Source organism: Hyperoodon ampullatus (genome assembly GCF_949752795.1).
Source record: "Hyperoodon ampullatus genome assembly, chromosome: 20".
Classification (NCBI taxonomy): domain Eukaryota; kingdom Metazoa; phylum Chordata; class Mammalia; order Artiodactyla; family Ziphiidae; genus Hyperoodon; species Hyperoodon ampullatus.
In genome coordinates this window covers 19,539,283-19,565,608 of record NC_136933.1, presented here as the reverse complement: position 1 = coordinate 19,565,608, position 26,326 = coordinate 19,539,283, and the positions used below count along the sequence as shown (strand labels likewise).

The 26,326-nt window shown below is 40.5% G+C and overlaps 1 protein-coding gene across 1 annotated transcript in view; it reads right to left on the bottom strand.

The window, feature by feature from the left end:
- Positions 1 to 25,806, bottom strand: part of SLC7A2 (solute carrier family 7 member 2) — a gene marked incomplete at both ends in the record, with an annotated part of 64,088 nt that extends 38,282 nt beyond the window's left edge. The window contains one exon of the mRNA XM_079726698.1: positions 25,749 to 25,806. The remainder of the gene's footprint in view (positions 1 to 25,748) is intronic.
- Positions 25,807 to 26,326: the final 520 nt, after the last annotated feature.

Below are 26,326 nucleotides of genomic sequence, written 5' to 3'. Positions count from 1 at the left end.
ACTCTATTTGGTAATCAATGATTAATAAGAGTTTTCTAAACAAAGTATTTAAATAATGTGTGAAGAATGGGCTCTATAAGGAATAGGATTTATAAAAAAAAGTATAAAGCATTGTAAAACCTGCTGCTATTTAAGAAATTTAAAATGTGTATACACATATAATTACTATTCATCAAGTTTCTCAAATTTTGTTTTTCCTGGGGCTTCCCTGGTGGCGCAGTGGTTGAGAGTCCGCCTGCCCATGCAGGGGACGCGGGCTCGTGCTCTGGTCTGAGAGGATCCCACATGCCGTGGAGCGGCTGGGCCCGTGAGCCATGGCCGTTGAGCCTGCGCGTCCGGAGCCTGTGCTCCGCAACGGGAGAGGCCACAACAGTGAGAGGCCCGCGTACCGCAAAAAAAAAAAAAAAAAAATTTGTTTTTCCTTTAAAGAGAAAGAAAAAAAATATGTTCTCCTTGTGATGCGAACTCTTAGGATTTATTCTCAGCAACTTTCAGATATTAATCATGTTGTACATCACATCCCTAGCACTCATCTAAAACATTCATCTTTAATCTTTTTGTTACTCAAAAATAAAACTGTAACTTGGCTTTCCCACCTCTGAAACCTCTCTAATGGCTCTGTACTACAATCTGGCAATGGTGTACCTGAAGTATTAAAATAAGAAGGCACACTCCTGCTGCTTCTTTGCAAAGCAAAGAGCTGTTTCGTCTGATCTTCAGAGTAGTCAGCACCAAGATGCAGAGAGAGAAATATCTCCTGTGGGGCTCTGGTTCCTGCTCTGTCCAGGAAACCAGCACTGTTATTTCCCAACCCTGACTTTAAATGAAACCATGCCATGCAGAGACTTGTAGATGAATTATTTTGGTCAATCAGGGCTTAGTGTCCGTAATTTTAAAATATGCTTGGAAAGGTTTATAAGTATCAGCACGCTCCTAAGTAACAGAGAATTATGAAATATGCAAAATGAGCTGAATGTTAATGCTTCAAACCTATCATATCCAATCTATCGTATCTAATCGGCCTCCTGCCAACTTCTCCAACTCGAACAATCCAGCCTGGGTTTCAAAACCACCCCTCTGTCATCTGACTTCAGCCTGCCTTCCTAGCCTTATCCTTTGCTCTCCTCCACACGAATACTGTAACCCAATTTGTCCATCAGCTGCCCCTAGAATACTGCCCTCTTGTCCACACACAGGTGACAAGATTTATTGACCTGTCTGATTCTGGTTGCCCCCTTGTCCTCTAGGGAGGGTTCGGTTCCCAGGCCTTCTGAGCTACTGCAGGGACAGCAGGAAGGTTCTTTCTTGCCTGTCTGCCAGCTCCTGAGCTTTCCTTTGACTCAAGGAAGAAAAAACCCACCTTATGCTTAGCAAATATAAAGCCAAGAAGCAAGCTGATTTATATAATAAAGGGCTGGGGGTAAGAGAAGAATCCACAGCCTAGGGCTTCCCTGGTGGCACAGTGGTTGAGATTCCGCCTGCCGATGCAGGGGACACGGGTTCGTGCCCCGGTCCGGGAATATCCCACATGCCGCGGAGCGGCTGGGCCCGTGAGCCATGGCCACTGAGCCTGCGCTCCGCAACGGGAGAGGCCACAACAGTGAGAGGCCCGCGCACCGCAAAAAAAAAAAAAAAAGAATCCACAGCCTAGAGAGAATCCACCTGGTAGAGAGAAGTGGGGAGGAGAGCAAAGGGGGATTTTGAGAAGTGCTGGGATGGAGTATGAGTTGCATGTCCTTCAGGAGATACAAGTGAACGTGGAAATTCCTTTTAAATATACTTTGGGCAGCTGGTCAGCGTTTCTTGGAATATGACCGACCTCCCCGCCAAAAGAGTATGGCTCCCGTGGCACTCGGGTAGGATGGACGCTTGGTTTATGCTATGTGCCCTCCTATGTGCCCTCCTGTGTGCCCTCCTATGTGCCCTCCTGCTCTCTCCCCGCCAGAGAAGGTAAAATTGCTGGTTTGGTATCGAACAAAATGTACACATTTACATACCATCACTTCTAAATAGGATTTATTCAGCTTAACAGAAATGACTGGCAACTGATCCCTAGAAACAAGTTTAATAGAACAAGTCAAGCAAGGCAGCTGAGAGAACGTCAGAAAAGGAATGAGAGAGTCGTACCAAAGATGTGAGGTTAAGGATGATTGCTGCAATTACAGCAGAGGGTCAGGAAAGACAAATGCATCTAAATAATTCTGCAAAGTCTTCTTTGAGATATAACTGACATATAACATTGTATTACAAAGACGTTTTAAATGAATTCAGCTACTTAGTAATCTCCCAATGATATTTAATTTTAAAGCCCTTTTAATGCTCTTACTTTTTAATTATAAAGTACAAGGAAATGTATTTTAGAAATCTTAACATCACATTTGAACCCCTAGTGGATACTACACTGGGTTTCCTTTTAATGTCTTCAGAGCTCCTGGTCTCTCACCGCCTCCCGGCTTCCTGCACAGAGGACCTTAGAGGCAAACACCCCTCACTCCACGTTCACTGCAGTGTCCCCTGCATCTCGGACGGGTGGCCATCCTCCATGGGCAAATACTTCTCAAGGCTCCTGCTCTCAACTTGTGTAGCTCCCACGGCTAGAAGACCCTTCTTTTACAGAGCCCTCCTGTAACCCCTACTCATTGGCCTAATTCTGCCCTAAGAATAAAGGCAGAAAGTCTTGCCAGTCAAATAATTCCAAATGGCTATCATCCCAAGATTTCTCTCCACACAGATAAATACATGCATTCAAAGTACAACACTGATAAACACTAACTTCAAGTACGACACTCCCAACAAGTCAAAGCATTCCACAGGGGGTCAAGCAAGTATAGAGTCTAATTTATTACCTTCTCCATTCTATATATTTCTATTATTCTTTTTGTTTTGTTTTTATTAGTCACCTCAAACCATGGCAACACAGTGCGCAGAGCTCCTGGGTCTGGCGCCTCGCTATCTCCTCGGGACATCTCCTACCTCTTCCTCATACCCTTGTGCTACACGGAGCACAGGCTCCGGACGCGCAGGCTCAGCGACCATGGCTCACGGGCCCAGCCGCTCCGCGGCATGTGGGATTTTCCCGGACCGGGGCACAAACCCATGTCCCCTGCATTGGCAGGCAGACTCTCAACCACTGCGCCACCAGGGAAGCCCTGTCACTGCAAATTTAACAAGAATGACTTCTACCTTAATCCAAGTAAATGATAAAAACGTGACAGGGCAAAGGACAGAGTACCATGGCATGCCACCAAGAATGTCCCTCCAAGCTGGTATCGATCCATTCATCAACACTCTCAGTATATCGTGCAAACAACCAGAGATCCACATTTCTCTCCTGCTTATCCCAAGGTTATCACAACACATGGTATTAAATGCTTTGCCGAAATGCTAATTGTTATGTTTAAACTTTTGAATTCCACCATTCTGATAACCACGTAACAAAGAGGGTACGTAGTTTGTTAGGCATAACTGTTCCTGATGAACGCACGATGCCTTTTGGGGACTGGTCACTTCTTCTCCAACCCACACCACACAGACCTAGGATTTTTCTGGTGAACTGTATCCAGCCCCCTGATCTGTGGTTTCCAGGATCTACACTGGCCTCCGTTTTGAAGACAAGGGTTACTGTCTCTTTCTTGCACTTCAGGGCACCTCCAAGATGACAGATGGTCCCGCTACACTCATATCTACAAATTATTTTCATATTGAGAGATGTAATTCATCCAGGCCTGGAATTGTGAGATAGGTTAAAGCAGCTGCATTCTCTCTCACCAATTTGGGCCTCAGCTTCCCTTTCAGTTATGTGTTCTATCCTTCGGGTCAGAGAGCCACCCTTCTCCTAAATACAAGAGCAGCTCTGCCTTCCCTCAGTCATCTATTGCTACCACTCTAAGGTCGCCCTTATTTCTCCTTCCTGGTTAAATATTTCATAAAGATTCAACTCAAACATTCCTTTGCTCCTTTTAATAGATTCATACTTTATTCTTCCACCTTTGAAGTCTGAGTCCCTCAAATGAATTCCTGTGACAGCCGCAATGAACCTTTCTGGTGTGTGCCCTTCTCATTCCTCACTCTGAGCATTCTCTATCTGATTAGGATTTTGATTATACAATCGTCCCTCGGTATTCGCGGGGGATTGGTTCCAGGACCGGCCATGGTTACCCAAATCCACCGACGCACAAGCCCCATAATCAGCCCTACGTATTCACGGGTTCCGCATCCACAGACACAGAGGGCCAGCTCTATTTGTCTTTTCTTCTTTCCAAACATTATCACCTTTTAGGGTTACATACAGTCCATGAAATTATATCCATACTTTCTCTGAGTATTTTTTATTTTTTTTAATTTTTTTTTGCGGTATGCAGGCCTCTCACTGTTGTGGCCTCTCCCGTTGCGGAGCACAGGCTCCGGACGCGCAGGCTCAGCGGCCATGGCTCACGGGCCCAGCCGCTCCGCGGCATGTGGGATATTCCCGGACCGGGGCACGAACCCGTGTCCCCTGCATCGGCAGGCAGACTCTCAACCACCGCGCCACCAGGGAAACCCCTTCTCTGAGTATTTAAAAGTCTAACTTTTAAAAATCTAGAGTACGTAGACTGAGTCTGCCAGACGGCCGTTAGGGAACATTCTAAGGTTTAAACAAATAATTTCCTTGTCACCAAGAGACAAACATTTTGTGAATATCTCCAAAAAGTAGAGCTTGTGCAAATTCTGTGAACCGCCTAAGCTCCTACTTGGCCTCCCTATTTCTTTTATCTTTGGTCAACAAAGACCAAGTTTGTTTAAGAATCTTTCACAGGAAGGTTTCAACGAATCCCGCTTGCGGGAAGGTCGTTGTTTGCAAGCAGCAAAACAACGTTTCATCATCTACGGCCCTCACACCATCCCGTTGCTTAATGTACCCTGAGCGCAAGCTCACAGGCACCCAGCCACGGACAGAGGTGTAGAAGGCAGGATTCTACCGTGGTCACTTGAAGGTAAGCAGCTCATCATCGAATTAAAACTCTGGCAAACAAACCCTCCTGGATGATCACTTGTGCCTCCCTCAGGACGTGCCTACGGTTCTCCAAACCCGTATCTGTGTAGTGTCCTGTTTCTAGGACAGCTTTCTGGGAGTGTAAAGATAATTTATTGAGGAATCAGAAGAAAATGCAACAAATACTAACAATTACAACTATGATTTTTGGCCACTTTCTTGCTTCATATTCCAGAACTTACTTACTTGGTTTTCTAAAAGACTTCTAAATACTTCCTTTTTCTTCAAATAGAGAAATACTTATAAGCAAAATGTTATTTCTAATGGGGCAGACTAAGGGTCCAGCACATTTAGGACACCCAGTGAAGGATATTAGTCAACTTGAAAAGTCAAGGCAAACTTCTCTGGTGGGCTGAAAGGATAATAACACGACTGTAGCAAAAATATGGGGAAAATACATAGAAACATGGTTCCACGCTGGATTACAACTTTATCTAGGTGCAGGGATAGAGTCTAGTTCTGAGTCATCTTTGACTCTTGCCCCAATCAATAATTTTTGGTAATTTCTCCACTTGCAAAAGTTAAAGTGCTATCACTGTGCACAGTGGAGGAAGCACAGGGCAACTAACCATGTGTGCTAAGAACTTGTTTCTAGTGGCATATTGTGGCTCTGTATTTTTCCCTGCTTCAAACAAACTAGAAAAAAAAAAAGTCAGGACTAGATGTGAAGGTCACAACTATGTACACAAATGCATAAACACGTTAGCCAATTATTGTACTCATTCCTGAAGCAGGGATTGAAGGGAGAAGGGGAAGACAAAATGCTTTTCATTTGCCTCTTTTCAATGGCAAAAACCACAAAACAACAACTAGGATCCCCCCTTCCAGGCATCAAATAGAAATCTGAGATTAGTTTGCCCTCATGTAAAATTAAACACTTTAAAAATTCTAATGAGAATCAAGGGTAATGATAATATTACCATCCACACTCATTTGATCCTATAGCTAAGTGACAAAAGCAGACTCCTAAAAACCACCCAGAGGGAAGACCTGGGGGTTTTAGAGGCAGGTGGACCAGTGTTTACTACTTAGCCCTCATCTCCTCTCTGGTAAAATGAAGATACTCTCATAAGATGGTTTTGAGGATCAAATGAGATAATGCATGTGAAGGGCCCACTACAGAGCAGGCACTCAGTGGATGGCAGAGGCTGTTGTTAATTTATTATTATAATATAAATGAAGGACCCAAAGACATGTGTTTGACATTCATGTCTTGGAACACCAAAAGGAGTCTGTTTATAAAAGCCACTTACTTTTATTTTGAAATATTTGTAGGTACATAGAAATTAGGATTTAGAATGAAACTGATTGCCAGTCCAGTGCTCTAGATTTAAAGGAGAAAACTGAGGCCCAAGGACTTTTTCTGGGCACACAGATAGCTAAGGAGACTGGCTCAGGCCTCCCCATTCCACCCTACCTCTTGGGTAGGACAAGGGGAGTTAAAGTAGCCCAGCTCAGTAGCAGTTTTATGCACCTAATCAAATAGTCTCCTAGCTTATTTGTATATATAAATGCAAAACCCACCCTGGTTTTCCAAAGGAAAACCCACCCTGTTTATGTCTTCAGGGTTCTCACAGATTAAATTCAACATAATATGTGTTCACAATCAAAAATTCCCCAAAACATGCAATAAAATAAACCACTACTTTTTTTGGGGGGGTGGCGGTTCAAACAACAGAAATTTATTTTTTCACTATTGTGGACACTAGAATTCCAAGAGCAAAGTACCCAGGTTTAAACCACTACTTTTAATAGTCAATGAAAACAACCAACAGATTTAACCCCCCTAAGTCTTCAGATACTAGAAATACCAGACAAGCGTATGGAATAACTATGCAGAAAAAGTTTAAAAAATTAAAAGATTAAATTTTTAAAATGAATCAAAACAAGAGACCACCAAAATAAAAAGGCAGATTTTTGAAAGAACTAAATAAAACTTACATAAATAAAAATATAATGGTAGAAATTAAAAACTCAGCATATGAGTTAAACAGCGTATTAGAGAGAGAAAGAATTAGCAAAAGAGAGAATTCATGAACTAAAATGCAAGGCAATAATTACATGTAAGTTGTAGATCATAAATTCTAAGTTTTTTGTTTTATTAGGGAAGAGATCTGGGAGACTTTTTATAAGTATGCATGGTAAGATTTCATATGCTGTACACTAGAAGAACAGAAATAGAGTGCATAACATCTAAATAAGTAGAGGAAATAAATGGAATAACAATCCCCCAAATGCAAGAAAAAATAAAAAATATAAAACACATATAAAACATAAATTAAGATGATAGAAACATGTCTAAAAGATCAAGAATTTATAGTAAATATGATTGACTAATTTTACAGTTAAAAGTCAAAGAGTATCAGATTGGATTTTTAAAATTCCAGTAATATGTGTTATCACAGAGATACATCAAATCAAAAGAACCTGGAAGTGTTGAAAGTAGACAGAGAAAGAACAACCATGCAAGTGCCAATAATAAATAGAGACAGAAAAAACAAGCAAATAAATACTAGTAAAAAAGAAAGCCAACATAGTGATATTAACATAAGATACAATAAACATTGGGCTTCCCTGGTGGCGCAGTGGTTGAGAGTCCACCTGCCGATGCAGGGGATGCGGGTTCGTGCCCTGGTCCAGGAAGAACCCACATGGCGTGGAGCGGCTGGGCCCGTGAGCCATGGCCGCTGAGCCTGCGCGTCTGGAACCTGTGCTCCGCAACGGGAGAGGCCACAACAGTGGGAGGCCCGCGTACAGCAAAAAAAAAAAAAAAAAAAGATACAATAAACATTAAGACTAAAAGCCTTATTAGGGCCATTACACAATGTGAATAGATTCAATTGACCAGGGAGAAATTATTTTAAATTTGTATACACTAATAAAATAGACTCAAAATACATGAAGCAAAAAGGGAGAGAACTATAGAGAGAAATTGAAAAATGCGCACCTTTGGTAGGAGATTTCAACTTACCTCCCTCAATTATTGATGTTAGATATACAAAAAAAAGATCATTACTACAAATGATTTGAACATCACAATTAATTTGACTTAATTAACATATAAACTGTAATCAGAATCTGCTAAGTGTCAGCCACTGTTCTAGGCACCGGAGAAAGAGCCATGAACAAAATACAGTCCTTACCCTAATGGAGAGCACAACTTAGGTGGGGAGACAAACAGTAAAAAATACAGAAAGCAATGTAGGGTACTCGTACCCACAGAACACTCCATCTAACAAGTAGAGAATCCACACTCTTTTCAAGTCCATAAGAAACATATATAAAAACTGATACAGGGCTTCCCTGGTGGCGCAGTGGTTGAGAGTCCGCCTGCCGATGCAGGGGACACGGGTTCGTTCCCCGGTCCGGGAGGATCCCACATGCCGCGGAGCGGCTGGGCCCGTGAGCCATGGCCGCTGAGCCTGCGCGTCCGGAGCCTGTGCTCCGCAACGGGAGAGGCCACAACAGTGAGAGGCCCGCATACCGCAAAAAAAAAAAAAAAAAAAAAAAAAAAAACTGATATAACTTAGACCCTAAGGTAAATCTCAACAAATTTCAAAGGAAACCAAATCATACAAGTCTGACCACAATGCAGATTGGTCAGTTAAATCAATCACAAAGCCATTTCAAAACCAAAACTTATGAAATTTAACAGTCTACTGAAGAAATTTAGAATAAAACTTCATAGCTTTCATAGAACTACAGGTTTAGAAAAATCTTCCAACTATCAAATGTCCCACTTCTATGCAAAAGAACTACATATAAGCTACTCTAGTATAATTGGACTGAAATTTTAAAATATCTTCATCCCAGTACTTATCAGTTCCTTCTAGGTTTTATTCTGTTTTTATAACACTCTTCACCATTTAAAAAAAAAAAGAAAAACTATCCTATGTTGAAAGTTTAAATCTCTTTTGCCTGTCTTCATTTCTACTTCTACTACCACAAAGTCCCAGTATTCATTATGATTTAGGTTCAGCTGGCAGTGACAGAAAACCCCAGATAACAATGGTTTGGACCGGAAGCTCATTTCACTGTTGTGTATAGTAGGTCTACAGGCTGACTGCCTGGGTCCCACTGGATCAAGGGCACAAGCTGCTTCTAGCTTGTTCCCCTGGCATCCTTGCTATATAGCATTCACCTCATGGTCTAAAGGCGATCATCAAACTCCAGCCGCCACATCTGCCTTCCAGTCAGTGAGAGGTAGGAAGTGGGAAGTGTCCCAGTCAGCTTGGGCTGCATACCAAAAATACCATAGACTGGATGGCTTACACAACAAACATTTCTTTCTCATAGTCTGGAGGCTGGGAGGTCTAAGATCAAGGTGCCTGCAGATTCGGTGTCTGGTGAGGGATTCCAGCCTTCTGGTTCATCCATGGCCCTCTTCTTGCTGTGCCCTCACATGGCAGAAGGGACAAGGGAGCTCTCTGGAGACTCTTGTATAAGGGCATTAATCCCATTCATAAAGGTTCCACCTTCATGACCTCATCACCTTCCAAAGGCCCACTTCCTTATACCATCACCTTGGGGGTTAGGTTCTCAACATATGAATTTTGGTGGGGGGCACAAACATTCTGTCCATAGCAGAAGGGGTGAAGAGAGAACCCTTTTTTAAAGGATACTTCCTAGAAGTCACAGAGGTCACTTTTCCTTACTTGATATTAGCTAGAATGAGTCCAACGCCACAGAATGCTTCAAGAGAAGCTGAGGACATAGTCTTTATTTCAGGTGTTCATGTATGGGTCCATGTACGGGAAGTAGATGCTGAGGACAAACATCTGAGAAAATGTGATAAGATATAGTAAGAATCCTGCCCAGTCCTCCTCTCGGCCAGCTACCAGGGTGGTCAAATGAGAGCACAGTGCACTTGGGTCCCAGGCCACGTGCTCAGCCCTGCTTCTCTGTGGCCAGTAAGGTTTTTAGTCTCTTAGGCCCCAAGTGTATCCTGGATCATTTTCCTCCCCTTGCCTAAGAGGTTGTGTTGCTGCAGCCATGACAGTCTTTAGGGCACAGTCTCAATGATATTCTGAGGCTTCAGTTAAAAGAAATTCCAAATACAATTTCCTAAGCATGACCACTGGGTCATATCTCCCTAAAGAAGTTGCCTGACAGAAAATTTTAAAGTGGGAAATGAAAGCATTAAGAAACTTGCCCTCACGTTCGGGTTTGATTTCTTCCTTTCATAACTGGCTACATGCTAGCAGTGCATCATTCTGGGCAGGGACACGAGTAAAAAGCTAGGCTTTCTTCAAGGCTTCTCCTCAAGTTTTCCTCCTTAGCACCCTATGCTAATGAGAGACATGCTGCCAGAAAGCCAAAAAGAGGCCACTTCTTCCTACTGGCACCACCTCTGGGCTGGGTGTTGCCATGGCTGTCTTCACAGCGAGCGAGGTCTGACCCAGGATTCCAGCAGGACTGGATGGATGGCAATTCCGTGTGGGTCGGACAGCAGAATTCCCTCGGTGTAAGTCCTTAACCAAGAAGGTTACCCAAACTAACAGGATGGAAACAATGTGCCTAGAATTAAACATCAAGAAACTATCGGCATCCTGCCAAATTAATCCGATATAAATTATTCCAGTCCTACACTATCCCTTTCCCATCAATCACAAAGAACAAACACAGGCCATTTACAAGCTCATTTGTGTGTGGGAAAAACACAAAGCATGCCAAATGTTGCCTAAATTCTAAGGGGATTTCTCTGCACTTTTTCTGAAGTGTAAACATATCTTTGACCTCCTTCCATCAAAATATACAATTTCATCTTTGGAATATATTTTTCCTAGAAGGCAAGTACTGTAAAAGCTCAAGGAGTACAAAAAAGATGAATAGGGGGAAAAAGGTAGTTACCTGGCATATATTAGCCTAATCAATAATGTCAACAAACCAGCGAGAGTAAATATCATTATGGTACTATGTGTTTTCTTTCAAAATCAAACTGTATCTGAAGAACGCCAAGCCTGAAATAGGTTTACAGAAGATCACTTCAGTAACATGCATTTTGGCTCAAGGTTAAAAATTTAAGTAACCTTAAGGCAGGTAACAGAACTGATTTGCTTTTAAGATACAAATAGCAGTTCTGTGGTCACAAATCAATAATGGAGTATAAAATAAACTAACATCTTACTCTACTAAAAAATATATTCTTTTTTTTTTTTTTTTTTTTTTGCGGTACGCAGGCCTCTCACTGCTGTGGCCTCTCCCGTTGCGGAGCACAGGCTCCGGACGCGCAGGCTCAGCGGCATGTGGGATCTTCCCGGACCGGGGCACGAACCCGTGTCCCCTGCATCGGCAGGCGGACTCTCAACCACTGCGCCACCAGGGAAGCCCTATATTCTCTTTTTCTGAAGACTTGGTATATACAAATATGAAAACACTAACACTGCTGCCCATGGGGACTTCATTGTTTTTGTGTGTGTGTGTGCGGGGGCAGGGGAACTTCTAATATGCCCAGTTACCCTGGTTAAAACTTCCTGTGAACACCCTTCGTATTGCTGTAACCTCAGTTCATGCATGGTCCTCCCTTCACAGGAGCTCAGTTATTCCTTGTGGCAATTCAGGCTCCTCACTGCCAACCGAATGACACACTTATTACCTCATCATCCAAAGTCTGAACTATGAGCCGATCTGTGCCTCCGGCCTTCTCTTCCTTAGGATTAAATCAGTCAATGCAAGTAAAGTGCTCAAAACAATGCCTGGCACATAGTAGGTACTCCATAAACATTAGCTATTACTATTATTCCTCTTCTCTTCCCCTTCCCTTCCCCTCCCTCCAATTCCCTTACATTCCACCTTACTTTGGTCAAAGAGAAGCATGTGCTCTTTTGCCAACAGGCCTCATACTTTTCAGGGTCCTTTGCTCACACTGTTTCCCCATCAAGAATGTCTTTTAAACCCCAGTCGCTACTTGTAGATACCTCTTTACTCCTTTTTCAAGATCCTTTTCAAATCCTACCTTCTCCATGAAACTTCCGCATGATCCCTCAAACACAGCCCACATCTCTGGATGGCATTCATCACCTATGCCCTGGACTGGAGCATCACATATATTTGGCTTATCACCCCGTCCCCAATACATATCTATCTGATAAGCCTGCAAGGCAGAAACTTTGTTCTATGTGTCATCATATAACCCCTTTGGAAATAACCACACACCCTTGAACTGAAAAAGACGCTAAAATATGTTTAATTTTTTGAGGTGAAAGTAATTTTTGTGTAGAAAAAGTACTAGCCTTTTTACTTAAAGAACTAAAGGATATGTGTGTGTGTGTGTGTGTGTGTGTGTGTGTATTATCTATTAGAGCCACAAATACATTCTCATAAATCCCTAAGCTTGATATGACTCGGCTTTGAAATATATTTTGATGGAATGTATGTCACAAGAAGAAACTTTCTACTACTGGTGATTCTTTGCTAAAACACATTTACTATTTTTTACACAAAATGTGTTTAACATTTGAAACATATTTGTCATTTATCATAGTCTCAGAATGTCCCAAATTCTAAACTCAGTGCCAAATAGCATTCAAAACTAAATATACTACAGCTTTAATATATGTGTTTCACTATAATAATCATTAATAATTTCTTCTTATAGAAAACTCTTCTTTTCCCCTATTCACTGTTGGAGAATAAGATGTTTCAATCTATCAAATGCTCTGCTGGTAGACAGTGATGATGGACCCATGACCAAGGTTCACAGAAGAAGCAGCGTGCTCTTCCTGGATCAGTCTAGAAGGCCATATAGAGAAGAGGAAGAAGAGAATATTTTAAGCAATCAGAAAGAGTCAGCTTGGCAAAGTAAGTGTGAACGCTGGTTTTAGGAACCTGGCCACCCCTATTCAGAAGACCTGAGAAACTCACATCTTCTTTATATAAGTGACCTTTGAATGAATGAAGGGGACAAGATGGAGCTGCAGAGGGAAAAGTAAGAGAAACAGTGTGAAGGGTATGAAGCAAAGATTAGAAATCCACAAGGCAATCAGAAACAAGCACCTACATACAAGGCGGCGCCAGAGGCAAAAGAAGAGCCCATAACTCCACATCCTCCATGGAGGCTGGCCTGGGGGCACAGAGCTGGAGGAAACAGGATTCAGAGACAGGCAACTTGGAATTATCCAGGGAAGGAAAAACGCAGCAAGAATAAAAAAGAAGAGCGAGACTTTCTTAAAGATATTTCTTTAAGACATTGCTTAAAGACAATTCGACCATCAATTTAAAATTTAAGAAGAGTTCTGGGAATTCCTGAAATGAGATATGTTCATAAAATATACACAAATAAACTAACACCACTAAGACTTTTTCTTTTGCTGCTACTACTGAGAGCTAACATTTATCAAAACACCCTAGGTTTTAGGAGGTAGGCTAAGTGCATTACATACATTAACCCAACTAAATTACCCAACAACCCAATTAGGTACGTACTATTCCTATCCCTAGCCTACACATGAGAAAACCAAACCTTAGAGAGGTGAAGTATTAGCTAGTATGTATCAAAGTCAGGACACAAAATCAAGTCTGACTCACCACAGTAAGATACGATATGGCATTGACCTTTTAGGAGCAATGGAATGAAGTCTCACAATGTTTCTATTTTGTTACAGTCACTGAAGGTTTTTACTGGCTTGTGCCATCTAAAGATACAAGCATGAAGTGTGTCTTTCAGAGTTCAGCGTTCCCGTGATGAACCCTGGACCAAGGAGACAGCTTGGACGAGCAAAGCACTCACCACCACGTCCTGCAAGTGAAGCAAGGCAGTTCTTTGCCAATACATAGTCCACTTATGAAGTACAGATTCTAAACTGAGATGAAATACTATCCAGAGCATGCCTTAAGGAAAGAAACTTGTTGCCACAGCTTGGTTCAAAGCCAATGTTAGCTAACAATTACATCATGTAGCTCAAGATAGCTTGCTGAAGAGAAACTCAGATTCAACGGAGCTGCAGGGTACTGTTCCTTTAGTTTTGGATATGGTGGGGGGAAAAGAAAGAAAGAAAAAAGTTATAAATACTTGAGACTATCCTCTGGGGAGAAAAAAACAACTGAAAGGATTCCATTCATAAGCAAGGCCATTTACCACAGGCTTCGGGATACGAAAATAAAAAGTAATCATTGGGGTCATTCATTGCTCTTGTATTATGTTCTGGGCACTTGATACACATTATTTAATCCTCACACACCTCAGCGGAAATGTTGTCCAAGCCTCAGTTGACAAAACTGAGGCTCAGAGATGTTAGGGAACTTGCTCAAAATCACAGACCTAGATTTGAACCCAAGGTCTGTGTAGCTTCAAAGTCCATGCCCTTTCCTCTATGCCACATAACCATTTCAGCACAAAGAAATGCAGAATTCTAGCTGTTCCCAGCCTCCTGGCAGCCCATCTAAGACCCAGCTGATGATGAAGGCTATCGCCCAGATACCAAAAATATATTTGGCAGACTTTGGAATTTTAAAACCTCATCTCCAATAGAGTCTAACCTTCCAAATTCATGCACCACTATTACCTTAAGATTGAAAGTATAATAGTTACTAAAATATAAGCAATAGGGAAATTTTTTAAGGACCAATTAATTAACTAGGTAAGTATCATAACTGATGTCTGTATTAAAAATTCTAACATATATTAAAACTCATTGGGCTTCCCTGGTGGCGCAGTGGTTGAGAGTCCGCCTGCCGATGCAGGGGACACGGGTTCGTGCCCCGGTCTGGGAGGATCCCACATGCCGCGGAGCGGCTGGGCCCGTGAGCCATGGCCACTGAGCCTGTGCTCCGGAGCCTGTGCTCCGCAAGGGGAGAGGCCACAGCAGTGAGAGGCCCGCCTACCGCAAAAAAAAAAAAAAAAAAAAAAAAAAAAAAAAACTCATTTCTTCTAGCTACAAAAATTTCAAACAACTTCATAAAAGAAGGCTTCCTGCAATAAAAAACTGAAGATTTTTACTACTTTTACAAAAACATATACCATTTTCTGAAACACTGTATTCATTTTACAATTTATCTAGTTCATTCCTTATCCATCTCTTGGGTTCTCAAATATCTCGTATTCTTAGTCCTCCCCACGTCTGAATTCAAAACATACCCCAGAACAAATAAAGTCTTGGGCCCAGCAAATCACATCTTACATGCTTTCATTTTGCTTAGATTTTATTTCAAATGGCTTCTGATAATATCAGAGACCTTTCTCTTCTATTACCAAAAGTTTTTCTGTGGCCTCATTTTGTGCCTGGAAATAAATTGGTATAATTCAATAGAAGTCAGCATTATTCTCTCAATCCACAGAAGGAATCTGTTTGAAGGGATGAAAAGGGGGAAATGAGCAGAGATATTATATTTTTGAATACATCATTTTAAGTTTTCATATAGAATTCCCAACTTTTTTTTTTGGTTGTACCAGGTCTTAGTTGTGGCAGGCAGGCTCCTTAGTTGTGGCATGGGAACTCTTAGTTGTGGCATGCATGTGGGATCTAGTTCCCTGACCAGGGATCGAACCCGGGCCCCCTGCACTGGGAATGCAGAGTCTTATCCACTGCGCCACCAGGGAAGTCCCCCATCTTAACTTCTTAAGAGCACAGAACCCGCTACTCCAATTCTTCAGTCCCGTTTCAAACTCCTCTTGGGTGTTGCTGTGGGGAAGGGGTCTGAGCCCTGTTGGAAACCCTCCGAATGTAAGCTTCATGAGGGCAAGAACTTCGTTTGACTGCTTTGTTTACTGGTATATCCCAAATACCTAGAGAATGTCTGGCACATAGCAGCCACTTAAATATTTCCTGAATGGATGGATGCTTGGCTGTAGCTGCCATCTTTTTCTTAAATGCTGACCAAGTATGTCCAGTAAAGAGTGACCAGGGTAGGGTGAGGGGTCTGGAAGCCATGTCATGACTTGAAGGCAATTAAAGACAATGCAGGTGTTCAGGTGCGAGAAGCAGGGATGCAGCTGGGCCCCAGAGAGGGACCCCTGCTCTGAGTCTAGCCAATTAGCTCTGAGTCTAGCCAATTAGCTCTGAGAGTTACCGGCCATGTGTCTGGGCAAGTCACTGGACTCTCAGTCTTCCCATCTTGGAAAGACATGTTACAGAAGTGATATAAGGGTTAAGTGAACAAGAAAAGTGCTGGGCAAAGAGCTTTAGAAAGATAAGTTGCTCATATTTCTACATTTTGCTCCTTTTCACTCTTGGGGTGGGGGAAAGCCTTAGAGAAGAGATGATAGCTTTCTTTAAATATGTGAATGGCAATGTGTAAGAAGACAATGACTCCATATTATACTAGAAGATAAAACTACAAAAAAAAGGATATAATATAAAAAAGAGTAAGACACTGACCCAACACAATGCAGCGCACCCTAATAAAGAGTGTACCTGTCCATTAGAAGCTGCCTTCCAAGAAAGGTGTCAGATTTCTGTCATTTTAAAGAGAGGACAGGTGATTCAGAATGATTCAGAAATGTGAGGAACGAGGTCTAGTTAAACGGGTATTAGCTAAATTATCTGCCAGCTCAGATTCTATGATTTAATGATACAACTTCTTTTTTGCGGCTGATAAACTAAGTTTGTCATGATTCTCTGCAGATATAAACCAACAGTCAGAGAATAGGTAGTTAGTTTACACCAAAGTCCATATTGCCAAAAACCTCCCACCCCACTCAACGTCCTCATCTTCCCAGAAGTGATAATCATGTAAGTTCACGGTGACTAGAAAATTTTAAAAACCCACAAGGTATGTCCTCATGATATTGATGACTTGGAAAAATGTCAAGGGGTATTACACCATTACATATCCCCTATTCAGATCAAATAAATATTGATTTGGTAAACCTTTCTCAAGTTTAAAAATTCACCTTATGCAACAAGTCTATTTTAGTGTTCGCAACTGTAATTCCTCTGTCTCTCCCCTTCCCCATGTACCCCTGCATGGAATATTTAACTCTGAGTAGTGGGTAATAAAAACCTCTACCAATGTACCTACCTATCACACATAAAACAATCTTCTACAAGACCAGAAAAGAAAAGCTCTATCATTCACCCACGTAGCCTAGAAAATCACAATATTAAATGCTGGGAATATTCAGATCACACACAAACAAGAGGTTTTACCTTTCTCATTTCAGCAAAATTTATCAGTCTCCACTGCCTTTATTCTCACTACTGTGTGCTTCCAAGACTTAAGGAAGTTGTGATTCATAATGTGAAAAAGTAGAATCTGTTTGGAGATGAGGCTTTAGTTGATCATTTTTACAAGAGAGCATTTTTGGCTGAATGAAAGGACAATGAAGCTAGCCTAAGAGACAAATATGAGCTCTAAGAAGCAGGAAAAGGACACTCTACCAAGATTGAATTTTGCTTCCACTCAGAGTATCTTTAAGAGAATAGGGAAATCTGGAAAACCTGAAAATTGATGGGAGTCAACTCCCATCAATAGCTAGTATATGGATATTTCCCAACCTCTTTCTTTCTACGTGTCTTTTATTTTTATTTATTTATTTATTTATTTATTTATTTTTTGCGGTACGCGGGCCTCTCACTGTTGTGGCCTCTCCCGCTGCGGAGCACAGGCTCCGGACGCGCAGGCCCAGCGGCCATGGCTCACGGGCCCAGCCACTCTGTGGCATGTGGGATCTTCCCGGACCGGGGCACGAACCCGTGTCCCCTGCATCGGTAGGCGGACTCTCAACCACTGCGCCACCAGGGAAGCCCCTAGTTAGAAAATTTTGACTTTCCTGCAGCTATGTCTGCAAATGTACAATCTCCAGCTCACTCTTACATAGTACACACGCCTATGAGGAATGGTTAGGCATGGTTCTGCTTAAAATGAAATGTATAGGCTTCTTCTGAGACTAGAATCTCATGCTTTATTAAACTAGCAATGCATATATTATGCCTTTAAAGACATGGAAAATCCAATTCAGAAAATAACTGCAGTAGAAGTTTTGTTGACAAGAATACTAGAGAAAAATTACTTTCTCTGCCTTAAAACATTATTCTACATACATCATTTTGGGGAGGGCAAAAAAATAAAGATTTTTGCATTCTTTTTTCCCCTTTTATTTCACTCAACAGAAATTATACTTAGTTCAATAAAATGAGTACCTTTCTTCCAATTCTTGAAAACAGTCTGAATTCTGATTCATGCATACAAAATTAGAAGTGAAATTGTATAGCTCCACTTTACTGATTTCTCTGGTCTAATATGTAATGAATTAAAATTGTATGTGATGAAGTAAAGCCCCGTTCCTAAAACAAAAGACTCTTGAACTTTCAATTACCATTGGTACCAACTACTGCAGCTGCTACCTGCACTCCTCACTAGTCAAGTTACCTCCACTTCGGTAATATCACCCTGCCCACCTTAGGCCACCATCATGTACACATTTCTCACCACACACAAGCATCGACCAACAACTATGAACAGGCCGGTGATGGTGAATCAATAGAAAGTCAAATATTGGATTGCAACTCTATTAAATTCTTTCAAAATTGGGATTAGCAAAATGATGTGGGTTCTTGAAACTTTAAGGCTTAAAACCCTTATAAAAATTAATTTACTACCAGTTCTAGTAGTTCAACGAGATAAATAGTGCCTTATGCTTTCAAAGTCACTGGAACAATTTTTTTGCAAGCAGCGCATGGAACATGCCCTGCATTAGCAATGCAGTAAGAATAGAAAAATACTTTAATTCACCAGAATAACTTTTAAAATGATAATACTAGGCTGTTTGTCCTTCACATTTCTTTCTTACTCTGTAGCCAAAAAGATCAGAATAATGTAAATATGCTATTCATTATTCAGAAAGTTCATATGATCCATTTCAGTGAGATAAAATGCACTATCAACAGAAATTTTATGCTAAGTCTGTTCTTTTTTTGTTTGGTTCACTGAACTAAGTGCAAACCATCTGTTAGCTATGATAATCAGAAAAAGTAAAAATTCAAACAGCTTTTTTTTGAAAGATAGCACAACAGCACTCCAAACAGAACTTGTTTAAAAGCACCACTTACGAGGTATAAATCCTAATGACTTTAGATGGCTTAGAATCCATACGTAAAGTCTTTTTATTTTTAGGTTAAGATTACATTTTTCCATTTGGGGGCTAAAATATGCTATTTAATAAAAACTGTTCACATCACGAGCTTGTCGCTATTACTAAAATGTCTTATTCAAATATGTTAATTTCCAAGCAATTTTAAAATTAAAAACTTTCAAGTTAAAATTGTATTTTGATCCCCACTTATAAGATTCCTACCACCTAAGTAGTGTATTATAGTGATTATGATTTGCTTTTACAAAAACGGAATGGTCTGATATAAATCAGCGCTTTTGCTAAGTCAAAAAGCTTGAAATCAAGTCTTCACTCTGTTCCTAGCTGTCTTGACCTCAGATGAGTTACAACTCTTAAGATCTCACTTTCTTAACTATTAAAAGAGAGCTCTGAAATGTCATTTTCAGGCGCTTAACTTCCCTTCCAAACCTGCCTAGCACCGTGCTTGGTACACTTAGAGCCGAGAACTCAATAACTGTCCATGACCACGGGGGCTGGAGGTGAAAGCTTCCAAACCTCAGAAATTGCCCACAAGACAGCTTTCGGTGTATTGTTAAGTTTAGAGAATGGAATACAAAACCTGCCAGCACAACAGTGTGTCACCATCTTTACAATGGTAGAACCAAATTTCCAGGATGCAGTGCCTTATTCATGTACTATCATCTAATGAAAAAATGATTTTGTTTTAAAGGTGGAATTCTAAGTTTCAGGAGAGTTTACAACAGGCACGTTTTCAAAGCTCTAGTACTACAAATTTTATCAACACCCGCTATTGTTTCTCCATGGCCTGTAAACGCGCTTTGCGCTATTTTCTTGATGAATACTGCACACAGATCCGACTCCACCTACACAACCACCACGTCACAAATGTAATGCATGTAAAAGAGGGCCTTTTTGCAACAAAACCTTACAGATCTTAACCACTTACAAAGCAAGTTTGGCAACAGATAAGAATTTCAGTAGAGAAACCAACTTAAAAATTCTTCACTCTGCTTTGCTATTATTCATTAGGCATGTTATTAAACAAACATGACAAGTGAAAGGAAAAGCTTTCAGTTAGTTATTTTATACTTTGAAAACGGACAAGGCTCTGCAGTGATGCTTACGTCTTTATTATGACCTCTTTAGTTCTATTAAACTATAAGTTTATTACATTTCAGAGATTTCTACAAGATCCATGTCAGACTGACATTGAGCCATAAGGCGGGATTTCTAATGTCACTCGAAAGGTATTCCAATTTTAGATAAGAAAAGAGAGCATTGATTATTCTTTTCCATTCTTTCTTTTTCTTCCCATTTGTGTATATATTACACATACTCAATGATCTCAGCTTAACTTAGAATCAAATTTATTTCCTGGTCCATAGGTAGACATAGACATCTGTGAATCTCAGAATTTGGAGGAAAGAATTCTGAGAATTTTGGAGGAATCTGATGCTGGTGACAATTGAAGTCCAAAGTATCCCTTCAAGGCCAGGGAACTGCTTCCACCATGGCACCAACGGGAATGGTCATCACTGCGTTATCATCCAAGCTCTTTAACTCGGAGCACCGCACTGCCCGACCCGCCTCTGAGCCCGTTCTCAGCTCCTCCTCGGAGGCCACAAGCAATGTTATATCAACAAGGGGAAGGACGTATGACCGGGAAGGCCCCATCCTGCCCCAAAGTGTTCTCTCCTAAGACAGTTTTCCCATGGGTTGAAATGGCTTCTGAATTGCAGGGTTCTTTCTTATTCTGGGTTCCAGAAACCCTAGGTGTCCACTGGTTGGAATTCAGGGATTCTTGAACTCCCATGGGGTAGGGGCATTTTACATGCATATGTGTGGTTCTTCTTCTACTGAAGTAGAGACATTATTAGAATCAAAAGAAGTTGACATCTTTGATATCTTTGCATATCAAAGAATTCTAAGTACTACAGTACTTATACCAAAGAACTGTAAGTGCCATTGGTTCAAATACAGTTGATCAAAACTGTATGAAACTTGTCATGAAGCCTTTCATGAGAAAAGACATATGTCGATGTAATCTTTTCTTTTTCAACCTGAATCTCTTTAGTTCTCCCACCTGATGCACTTGTCCAGTCTTTTAGGAGGTACACAGTTACATTTCAGGGACTGCTTAAACAGCATGGGCCTCATGTTGTAAACATTAATATGATTCTACAAAAAAGAATATGACCTTGAATTTCTGCTCCAAATGTGTCTATGTAAATTCATAGTATAGGTTAAAAAGCCAAAGAGAGGAAACTATTCACTCTGAACACCATGAAGCTCCATAGAGACTAAAGTGGGAGCCCCACCGGCCTCTCTCATTTACCTCTTCAGACACATGCTCACACGGCACGGAGCTGGTGCTCAATACTTACTCCAAGTGCTGAGACGCACTAAAAACTCAGCAGTGCCCTTTAATTTCAAAGGGATGAAAAAACTGAACTCTCAGTAAGTTTTACACTTGGATGAAGGTTGTTAGTCCTCTGTCAACTCCTTCCTGAAAGCCCAGATCACTGCGAAATGTCAAAAACTAAAAGCTGAAACAGCAATCTCACTTTGCCTGATTAATCACAGTCAATTTGACTTCGTTTTCTAGAATGAGCTGCCTTGGAACAAAGGTAAATTCCTAATGTCGCCCAAACACTCCAGAATGTTATTAAGCCCTCAGGATGGAGCGTCAAAGCTCAGCCTCCTTCTAAGTCTCATGAAAATATCTCCCAAACAATTGCTCAGATTACAACGGAATTAAATAAACCACTTAAATCCTTGTGTTGGATTGAAATCCAAGTATAAAATTGTGTTGTTTAATATGATAATTAAAGCACATAAAAAAATCTATACAGAGTAGCCTGAATTTTTTTGGACACAGGCTTTTCCCAGAGGAATTCATGTCCAAGTTGATACAAACTATAAGGAAGTTTTCATTTGGATTTTTATCAGGACAAGCACCTAAGCAAATTGCAAATATCCTGTGGACTATGAGCCCATTGAAAAATAATAAGTATCCTTTGCTTCAAGATACCAGGAATGTTATGGAAGTGAATATAAAGGAATTTTAGGAGGAAAAAAAAATCACTGTCTAAAGAAAGCTGTCCTTCTGAACGAAAGGAAAATTTCATTCAGTACAGATGTTCTCTACTTAAAGGAAAAACACAAAGGAAACATTTGTGAAAATTTTATTTACTAACTTATTTAGGGGAAATTTAAAATTTTATTTATTCATATATCTTTTTTTTTTTTTTTTTTTGGTGGTACGCGGGCCTCTCACTGCTGTGGCCTCTCCCGTTGCGAAGCACAGGCCCCGGACACGCAGGCTCAGCGGCCATGGCTCACGGGCCCAGCCGCACCACGGCATGTGGGATCTTCCCGGACCCGGGCACGAACCCGCATCCCCTGCATCGCCAGGAGGACTCTCAACCACTATGCCACCAGGGAAGCCCAATATATATCATTTTAAAATCATAATACAGTGAATATCAACCCACCACCCAACCCAAGAATCTAAAATGGATAATATTTATTGGCCATACATGAGCCAATAATGGCATGACAAAGTGTACTGCAAACAAAGAATTATGATTAAAGGAATTCTGAGCATCTGAGGTCCGTTAAACAAAAACCCTATGAATTGATTTTTACCTAGTAGAAATGGATTCACCCCAGGATTCCTTTAAATAAAGATTTGCCTATTACACTGAGAATGTAAGTCAATTGCCTGTTCCCCCCCACACACACCACCTCTTGGGAACAATTATCAGATTTTTTTTTAAAAGGTACATTCACAAGAGCCTGAAATCTGGAAGGTGAAGCAGTGGTACCCAGTTCCATGTCTTCATTAAAAACCCTCCTTGTACAATAGAAGAGCTATGTTGAATATGACAGTAATATATTTTTGGTTATATAATTTCTTTTGGAACATTTTTTTCTTCTTCTAGGTCAATGGTAGGAACTGAACCAAATGTGTTTCCTTCTAACAAAAGAACTTTCCCCTCTCTAATAAGTAACAGAAAAGTATCTCTTCAGCAACCAGCATTTTTTTATCGGTCCTTTGTCCATTCTAAACTGAAAGCCAAGACTGGAACCAACACTAAACTGTGGCTGGGGACTGCTTTCCTGGATTTCAGAGGGACTCCTGCAGGAGAAGCAAAAGTGGGAGGGATGGCTGAAGACCTCTTACGATTTTTATATTCCTGACAAGGCCCCTTATGGGTTTTAAACTCACTAAGTTTGTATAAATGCACTAAACTTAACCAATGTAACATTCAACTGTCAGAGTGAGAAGTTAAGATAATCTCATGTTCTTAATTTGACTGCACTTTTGGAATGACTTTATTCTTCAAATTTTCCACCTAAAATATAATCTCCTAATGTGTTTTAACTTTCCTCTAAGACCTTTCAGAAGAGTCTGAATTCTCAGTTAAACATCATAATTTTCTTGAGTGTCAGGGTAATAAATGACAGACAGTTCTGCCAAATGATTAATAAGCATTATTGCCCCCTCCCAAACGCAAATTTTTGTGAATAAATGCTCAGCCAGAACTCAAGTCTAAGTGATCCAAGTTTCACCAAAGAGCAACTGGAGGAGGAAGAGTGATAGTGGTTTTAACAGCAATAATAGTAACTGTAATGGTGATGACAATAGTACCTTAAATTGATGGAGCATTTAGTCTATGTCAGGAACACAACACACATTATAAAAAAGAGAAGTTTAGGGCTTCCCTGGTGGCGCAGTGGTTGGGAGTCCGCCTGCCGCTGCACGGGACACAGGTTCGTGCCCCGGTCCGGGAAGATCCCACATGCCACGGAGCGGCTGGGCCCGTGAGCCATGGCTGCTGAGCCTGCGCGTCCGGAGCCTGTGCTCCGCAACGGGAGAGGCCACAACAGTGAGAGGCCCGTGTACCGCAAAAAAAAAAAAAAAAAAAAGAGACGTTTAGAACAGACTGTTACCTGTCCTTCTGATACCTTCAGCTTTGTGTATGGCTCAATCAAATGGCAGCTTTATCATTCCCTTCCTGCTGTGTGTGTACTCGTTAACTCCTTCACTGGTGGTCAAAGCCCACAGAGACAAAGTCATTGATTTATTCTTCGCTTCTCTACAGACTCTCGATCTGGCTGTATATATTTATAACACATATTCATCCAAAATGGATTAGCTAACCTCCGATCATGGAAGACTCCAAATGGATCATCTCCTAGGATATTCTTAGAATCAAAGTCATATTTCCTATTCCAAGGGAATCCCAATGTATCAAAACAGTATTCAGTAATTTGTTTGTACATACAATTGCTAAAAACTATGATTTCGTATGCTACTTTCACAAAAATCAAATCCAGCTGTTTCCACCAAATGGATGCATTTTTTTTTTTTTTTTTTTTAAGAAACCAGCAGGATGAATGGGGGCTGGTGAGGGAGAAAAACCAAAGGATACATACACTTTGGAAAAATACAATTTGCATGTGTTATGGAGATTACTTCCCACCCCACCACTCAAATATATTTCAAATTCTAGAGATTTTAGCGTGATTTTTTTAAAGTAGAAATTGAATTGCATTCTGAAAAATCTTCCCCGAGTTCACATTGAGGAAGTAAACAAATAAGGCTGAACGTGCAAAGAGAACCAATTTTTTCCTTACAGTTCAATATATAATAACTGTTAATTCCACTAGTGACTATCATCATTATCATCATTTACCAGATGACAGCTGGATATCCAGAGCCAAGTGAAGAAAAGACCCTAACCCGTCAACTTTTATCTTCTAATTATGATAAGTTACCAACTCAGATAACATCTTTCTGCCCACAAAGGAGTAGAATGAATAAAAAGTGAGCTTGAAGGTTTATGTTAAACTTGACTTTTTGAAAAGACAAGCATCTGTTTTTAAATGGAAAGATCCATTAAAATCAAAAAAAAGATGGGCAACAGTAGAAGTATAAAATGAGAGCATCCTAATTACAGTATTGTTCAGCATCCCTGGTGACATCAAGCTCTATCCACGGTGATCACTAGGTCTCCACTGGAAGGCAGTGGGCTTTGATGGCATAAACAGCATTGTATTAGGTATGACTGTGTGAAGACTTAAAAGCCTTTGATGAAACCAGAGTGGGCAAAGGGAAGAAAAGAATTTTCCCCACAACTGTGGGAAAAATTAGCAAGAATCAACAAGGAACATAAAAATTCTTTGTTGTGTATTGTTCATAAAATATTCCAAAAATGAATATAACATAGTCAGCATTTTTTTAAACTCCTAGAAGAAAAGTTATGAAATGTTCTTATCTTATCCACCTCACTGCCGAATCCCAGATGATACAAGTTCTGAACAGAGGCGCTAGTTAGTATGCAGCACTAGAATAGGTGTGAACGTATGGGTTTTATTTTTTTATTTTTTATTTTATTTTTGTAGTGGGATAAGGAGAAGGCATAAAATTAAATACATGACATGTGCAGTACTAAGTCATCACATAGGACACGCAGCTGATGTTTCAATCTTGGATGTAAGAAACTTCAAGATTTTCAACAAACTATTCATGTCCGTACACACCCAGAAAAACCGAGAACCACAGACTTTTCGGAGGAAAGATATTGGAAGTAAAAGTCTAAATATGAAGAGAAGAGATGTGACCCACATATTCAAAGCCAGATTTTTAAACAAAAACCACATTAACTCAAATCTTAAGTCAACACTAATTGTACTTACCAATGAGAAGGTTAACAATGGCGGCAGAGGCCATTCTCAGAAACATTTAAGGTTTAAAAGAGTCCACAAGCACTTGAAAAATAATAGCATACTGCTTGTTTCCACAGATTAATATATAAGTTATTTTTACTAAATTGGACAAAAAAAATTAGTAGGTAAATCATGCTCTGATTATCTTAACTCAGCTAGTTAGAGCCTGATCAACTAGTTAGAGTCTGGTGGAAATGAACCCCCAGTTGTCGGGGGTTCTTAGAAAATAGCCAGAAATGCAACGGAAGGGAAATATAAGAGTCAGGACAAATTTCTTACTACCAGTAAAACAGAAATGCCAAAGCACATGTGCTTTTGATGATGGAACGGAAAGTAACATCATCTTCATATTTCAGAGAATGTGTTCCTTGTTTGCTTCCTGGTGTAGAGAGTACTGAAGTCCTCTGTTTATAGGTGTTGTTACTTTACATAAAATTACAACAAAATAAATAACTACTCTTAAAATCCATCAATGGAGGGTTTCCGGAATATAAAAATAATTGTAGAATCTCTCCAAAATTGGAGCTGCATACTACTTTTCGATGTCT